The 7,740-nt window shown below is 35.8% G+C and overlaps 1 pseudogene; it reads left to right on the top strand.

Annotated features, from left to right (window-relative positions):
• Positions 1-4,942: 4,942 nt before the first annotated feature.
• LOC102486898 (uncharacterized protein C9orf85 homolog pseudogene) lies at positions 4,943-5,509 on the top strand (annotated as a pseudogene).
• The last annotated feature ends 2,231 nt before the right edge of the window (positions 5,510-7,740 follow it).

Genomic DNA, 7,740 nt, shown 5'->3' with positions numbered 1-7,740 from the left:
AAATCTATAGCATTTCTATATACAAACAATAAGCAGACAGGCAGAACTGAAGAAAGTAATCCCATTTACCATAGCCACCAGATGTATAAGATATCTAGGAATAAATCTAACCAATGAAGTCAAAGAACTGTACAAAGAAAATTATGAAAATCTTTAAAAAGAAATTAAAAATGACACAAAAAATTGAAACGACATTCTTTATTACTGGATTGGAAGAAGTAATGCAATAAAAATGGCAATTCTGGGGGCCGGCAGATGGGGGAGTGGTTAAGGGTGTTGTACTCCCATGTGGTCAACTGCCATTCAGAGTCCTGGACCTGGCGGCTTGCTTTCTTGCTTCTCTTTCTCTTTCTGTCCCTCTCTGATCAAATTAAAATTAATCAATTCATTAATCAAATTAAATTAAACAATTCTTTAAAAAAATGGCAATTCTGTCCTAATTAATCTACATATTTAATGCAATCCCTATAAAATCATAAGACTTTCTTCAAGGATCTAGAAAAGACAATCATAGAATTTGTCTGTAATCATAAAAGACTGTATTGTCAAAGCAATCATGCACAAGAAGAGGGGAGTGGGCAGAATCTCACTCCCAGACCCAAAAATTTATTACAAAGCTATGATAATCAAAACAGCATGGTACTGGCAAAAAAAAAAAAAAAACAGACATGTGGACCAATGGAACAGAATTGAGACCCCAGAAATAATTCCAAAATAAAAGCGCACCAGTCGGTCTAGTGGGAAAAGAAAAACCTCTTTAGCAAATGGTACTGGAAAAATTGGGTATCCACCTGTAAAAAGATATATCTGAACCCCTATATGTCACCATTAACAAAAATCAACACAAAGTGGATCAAAGATCTAAACCTAAGACCTTAAACTATAAAACTAGTGGTGGGAAACACTGCAGAAACTCTGAGAGAAATTGGAGTAGGCAAAGACTTCTTAAATAAGATCACCGAAGCATAGGCAATAATCCCCAAAATAGACAAGTGGGATTACATCAGATTAAGAAGTTTCTGCATGGCAAAAGATATAGTAAGTAGTGTAAACTGACAACCCTTGGAATGGGAGAAGATTTTTGTAAAGTATGCCTTAGAGAAAGGACTGATAATCAGAATACACAGGGAACTCAAGTGACTTATCCCTCAAAAAATAACTAATCCAATTAAAAGATGGGAAAGCTAGCTGAATAATTAACTTTCTAAGGAAGACATACAAACAGCTAAAAAGCATATGAAAAAATGCTCAACATCTCTCATCTTACAGGCAATGCAGATCAAAACCACAATGAGATAATACTTAATACCAGTCAGAATGGCAAAGACTAAATAAACAAAAATTGATAAGTGCTGGCTGGAGTGTGATTAAAGGGGAACTCTCCTACACAGCTGGTGGGAATGTAAATTGGTCCAGGCACTGTGGAGAACAATATGGAGATTACTCAAAGACCTATAAATAGATGGGATCAGCTGATAGCTTAATGGCTACATTTCTGGGCTTCCACTTAGTTGACTGCGGTTTGAGTCCCAGACCTGGCGGCTTAAAACTCACACCAGACACATGCGTGTGTGCCCAAAATCCTGAAAAGAGAATGTGGAGGAGAAGGGATTACGGCATGGCCACCCCCCAAGGGGGGGGGTACCATATGATCCAGCAATTCCTCTCCTGGGTATCTACCCAAAGGATGGGAGAATGCTCAGTCAGAAAAGTGCTTAGACACCTGCGTTTATTGCAGCATTATTCACAATTACTAAGACATGGAACAAATCCAAATGTCCACAGACAGATGAGTGGAATTATAAAGTGTGTTACATATACTCTATAGAATATTACTCAACCATAAAGAACAACAAGCTCCTGGCATTAGATGGAAAGTGCACAAATATGGAAGATTTACTGCTGAGTGAATCAAACCAGGCTATTAAAGAGAGACATTGTATGTCTCTACATAACATAGACTGATTGTCTGCACTGTATGGTGGAAACTGAGAGATTAAAGGACATAGAAACATTAAAAATGGTTATAGATCCTGGAGACAACGTGGGGAGAGAGTAGGAGAAGTAAGTGAATGTAAGGAAAGAAATTTAGGAGGAAAATAGAAGGGCAAGACATTTATGAGATACAGGAATAGGTTATTATCTGTTGATCATAATGTGTTTTGTATCCTCAACTGGACTGTTGTGAAGAGTACTCATGTTGGGTAAATTCAACTAATAAGTAAAGTGGTATATAGTGATTAAATGTATAAAATAAAATGAAAAAAAAAGATAACTGGAAAATCTCAAAATGTTTGAAGGTTAAATATTACAATTCTGTATGACACATGTCAAGGATAAAATTCTTAAGATAGATTACCTAAATACTTTGACCAGAATGAAAATGAAAAGAACTTTTCCAAGTTTGTAGGTTGCCATGAAAGTAGCATATAAGAGAGAATATATAGCATTTAATGTATATATCAGGACTTCTTGTTTCTGGGTCAGCATGTGAGGTTAGTATTGAAGTCACCATTCCCATCCTAACAATAAGAAAAAGGCTAAACAAACAGAAAATAAACTATTTTTATAACAATCAGAGAACTGAGGTCACAAAGAAACCTGTTGATTTCCAAACTGGAAAGACGTCTAGACATGTGGATATGGAGAATCACAGTTGTGAGTCTTACTGGAACAGAAACTCATGAGCAGAAATCATGGGATCTGGTGTCAGAGTAGAAAAACCTAAATCCTAATTGAAGGTTTAATCAGAGGATTACTGTGGACTAGTTTAAGTGTTAAAAACTCTGGAGGTTGTGAGTATTGTGTCAGGGGCAGAGAGATGGGGCAAGGTTTAATGAGTTTTATCTTTAGGAACCCTACTAGATTCTTGCCATGAAGATTAGAGAAAAATGACTTTGTAGTTCTAACAGAAAAAAGGAAAAATTAGGAACTTTGAAATATGCTCAGGGAATTCTCTTCTACTTAACAAGGCTTGCCATCATGAGAAACTATTTTATCAGTGCATAATTTTTAAGGGATTTATTAGAGTCTAACCAACATATGGAAAATAAAAATTCACAACTGCAGCCCAATCTAGACTTAACTGTAGAGGAAGGAAAATAACTAACTGTGGACTCTTCTAGCTTCCTCATGAGAGAAGGGAAGTATCCAACTTTAGACTCTTAAGAATCTTCATCTCTTCAAGTGGGAAAAAAATTGAAACACTATGATGGATACAGCCCAGAAACACTCACTCACTAATGACTGAAACACAGCTATTGGACTAATCAACACTTTTGTTTCCCCTGCAACTTACCAATATGTCAATAAAGGCCTATTTCCAACAGCTTTTTAATTTTGTTTTTATTCTCACTACACCATGTCCAGTTTTCAACAAAAATGATAAGGATGTATTAAAAGGTGACAGTGCCATTTAAAGAGACAGCAAACATCAGAACCAAACTCAGATATGGAAGTAATTTAGAAATTCTCAGGCCAGGAATTTAACATCACTAAGCTTAATTAATATGCCAAGGGCTCTAATAGAAAGGACAGATTACATGTGAGAACTGATGGTTAATATAAGCAGGAGAAGGAAATTCTAAGAAAAATAACAAGGAATGCTGGGAATAATTTTAAAAATGCTGTAACAGAAATGAAGAATGCCTTGGTGGGCTCATTGGTAGACTGAATATGGCTGAGGAAAGAATTAGTGAACTTGAGAATGTATCAATCGAAACTACGCAAACTAATAACCAAAGAAAAAAGAAGCTAGACGAATTGAAATAGAATATCAAAGAACTGTGGGGCAAGCTCAAAATATGTGGCAGGGGTGTAGTGAAAGGGGAACTATTTTACACTGCTGGTGGGAATGTAAATTGGTCCAGCCACTATGGAGAACAATTTGGAGATTCCTCAGAAATCTACAAATAGAACTACCATATGATCCAGCAACCCCACTCCTCGGTATCTACCCAAAGGACAGAAGAATTCTTCATTGGAAAAGTACTTGCACATTGATGTTTATTGCAGCACTATTCACAATTGCTAAGACATGGAACCAACCCTAATGCCTCCATATGGATGAATGGATCAAAAAACTGTGGCACATATATTCTATGGAATACTATTCAGCCATAAAAACCAACAAAACCCTGGCTTTTGACGGAAAGTGGAAGAATATGGAAGATTTACCACTGAGTGAAGCAAGCCAGGCTGTGAAGGAGAGACATTGTATGTCTCCACTTAATATATACCGAGTGTCTGAACTCTATGACTGAAACTGATTGCCTAAAAGATATACAAACACAAGAGTTGGGTGTAAATGCCAGATGTAGTGTGAGTGGAAGAGTGGGGCCTAAGGAAGGTCATTTGGAGGAGGGATACAGAGGCAGACCATTGACGGGATGGGGAGGTATGGTGTTATCTGTTGAAGATATTTTGATCAAGTGGACTTGGGAGAAATGTTCACACATTGAAATGTTCACTTTGTGAGCTAAACAATGTGATTGAATATATCTAAAAAATAAATAAATAAAAACGTGCAACGTATGTGTAATAAAAGGGAGGAGAAACAGGAGAAATATCCGAAGCAATAATGAGGGAAATTTTATAAAATTAATGAGACACCAAACTGCAGATCCAGGAAGCAGGATAATACCAAGAAGATAAATGCCAAAAATGTATACTTTGACATACTTGATTCAAACTGGAGAAAATCAAGTGATAATAATTAATTGAAAGAGAGAAGAAAATAATAATTTGCCTAGTGGAACAAAGTTGAGAATTACATTAGATTTTTTTTTCAGTCAAGAAAGAAGAAAGTAAAGTGAAATATTTAAAATGCTAATGAAAGAAAAAAACAAAAGCACCTAGGATTCTGTATGCTGTAAATTCTCCCAAAATTGGGGGGGGGGAACCTCTCAGACATGCAAAAATTGAGTAAAGTTAGCTCCAAAAGATGTTCCTTGGTTCTTTCTGGGTTGTTGACAGAAGAATCAACACCTTGGGGATAGTTTCTCAGTCTATTTTGCATCTTTTCCCCTGTGATTTCTGTGATAAACTCCCAGAAGGCAATATGGCTCATTCCAGGCCTCAGAAGCAACAGAATAGGTTTAGCTTCAAAAGTGACAAGTTTGATAAGAGTGTTCATATGAAGAAAATTAATACAAAACTTTATGATGGAGTATGTGAGTGCCGTAAAGAAGATCTTGAATGGCATGTAAAATACAGCAAATACAAACCATTATTGAAACCTGAAAAATGTGTTGAATTCTTACAAAAGACAGTGAAAAACTCTTACCATCTAATGAGTAGACCATGTGCCTGTGAACTTGAAGTTGATACAAAATGTGGGAAAAAAAAAAAAGAAGAAATTGTTATTCCAATTAATAAAGAACCAGAAAAGACTGAAAATAATCTAAGTCTCAACTGTAGAAGGAGTTGCAGAAGATATGAAGAAAATTATGATGATTTAGATATTGATATTAATTTAGATGACACAAAAGGTGACAATCAAGTGGATTAATAAAACTGTATTAAATGTCAGTCTGGGGACCAGCAGGTGGTATGGTGGTTAAAGCTCTGGACTCCTACATTGTCAACTGTGGTTTAAGTCCCACAACTGGTGGCTTGAAAAAATCACACCAGGCATATATGTGTGCTGCCCGAAATCCTGGGACGAGAATGAAGAAGAAGGGATTGTGGTGTGGCCATCCCTCCTGAAGGGTAATTTCCCAGTTTCCCTCTTTCTGTTTCTTTTGTCCCTCTCCATTGAGTGCACATGCCTTATGGCAAAAACCTAAATTAAAAAAAAAAGTCAGTTTGATAACATGAATTTTTTTTTTTTTGAGAAGTTTTTGCTATGGCGCATGCGCTAACCAGAAAGACAGAGAGAGACAGAGAGACAAAAAGCGAGAAATCAGCCCCCAGGGGGGATGATCATGCCTCAATCCCTTCTCCTCTATTCTCTTCTCAGAATCTTGGGCCCATATGTACTCGAGCCTGAAGTGTTAAGTCACCAGGCCCGGGACTCGAACTGTAGTCGACTACATGGAAGTCCAGCGACAGAACCATTACACCAACTGCTGGTCCTGGATAGCATGCAATTTTGACCAACTGTTCTGTTTCACAAAGAGTACTGTGAAATTCTAATGAGAAAATCAGAAAAAGCTACAGAAAAAGGCAACATTTTTATGTGAACAATATATAAATTGTGTTATGATACTTGTATAATTATAGAACTTTCAGAGTTTTCTCATAACACATTTTAAAGTTTCATATACTGGAATATCTCCCCAAAAGAGCATTATATTAGCTTTTAGATACAGAATCTCAGGTTATTTATCTTTAACTTTTCTTCTATTTCTATTATAGTATCATATTGCAGTTCATGTTAATTATTTAGAAGAACATATTACCAGATCAAACAAGATTTAGAATTGATGATTGTATAAGAACTATCTCAAATAAAAATCAGATGGTATTATTATATAGCTAGCCTCAAAAGTTTATCTCTTAGGAGCAAATGTCCAACAGAGCAGAAATCCCTTTAATTATGTTTGCTTGTTAAAAAAGCATAAAGTTTAATTTTTATAATAATGTTTTACAAATATACAGCAGTTTTTTATTAAAAATATTTTTGTAGGGTCCAGCAGATGGCGTGGAGGTTGAGGCACTGGAATCCCACATGGCCAACTGTGGTTCAGGTCCTGGAACTGATGGCTTGCTTTCTCACTTTATCTCTCTCCCTGTGTTTCTCTCTTTGATCAAATTAAAATAATAATAATAGATAAAATTAAATAAATAACTGTTAGAAATATTTTATATGCCATCATACTGCTTTTATCTGTTCTCTTATGAGACATACATACAGAAGAAGCACAGAGTTGACAAGTGTAGTTGAATGAATAATTATAAAGGCAAGATGGCCATGTACACCAGGTGAAAACACTAAGCACCAGAAGCTTCTCCCCAGGTTTTCCCTCATCACTAGTTTGCCCTACTTCCCAGAGCTGGTACGATCCTGACTTTTGATAAATGTTTTCTTTATTATTTTCTACTCATGTTCTCATGTTCATACTCCTAAACAATATAAATTAGCTTTCTTGGGGCCAGGGTATGGTGATTAAAGCACTGAACTCTCACATGGTCGACTGCTATTCAAGTCTTGGACCTGGCACCTTGCTTTCTCACTCTCTCTCTCTGTCTCTCTCTGGTGGGCACACATATCCTGTAGCAAGTTCAATAATAATAATAATAATAATGATGATGATAAATAAAATAAAATAAATAATTATTTTAAGATATTAGCTTTCTTTGATTTTTGCACTTTTTTCTTTTTTTAAAGAATTATTTCTTTATTCATTTTATTTTATTTTTTTAGATTTGACTGGAGAGAGGGAATGAGAGAGAGAAAAAGGAAGTGAGAAAGCAAGCTACCAGGTCCAGGACTCAAACCAAAGTTGGCCACGTGGGAATGTCCAGAGCCTTAACCACCACACCACCTGCTAGTCCCAATTTTTGCACTGTTTTCTAACTTGAAAAATCTCAAACCTGCAGCAAAGTAACAAAATAGAATAATAACCTTAGTATACTCTTTACCTAGATTCCCAATTCTTATTTTAACATTTCACCATGTGTATTTTATATCTCAATAGAGGAATATATATATGTATTTGCTAAACTATTTCAAAGTGGCAAGCATTGATTTTTTTAACTTAAATGAACAGATCTATGCTATGCATGCTATTTTGTAGC

Source organism: Tupaia chinensis, unplaced genomic scaffold, assembly GCF_000334495.1.
Source record: "Tupaia chinensis unplaced genomic scaffold, TupChi_1.0 Scaffold000005_2, whole genome shotgun sequence".
NCBI lineage: Eukaryota > Metazoa > Chordata > Mammalia > Scandentia > Tupaiidae > Tupaia > Tupaia belangeri.
The sequence above is the reverse complement of the archived record's forward strand: the minus strand, read 5'-3'. Positions and strand labels throughout refer to the sequence as shown.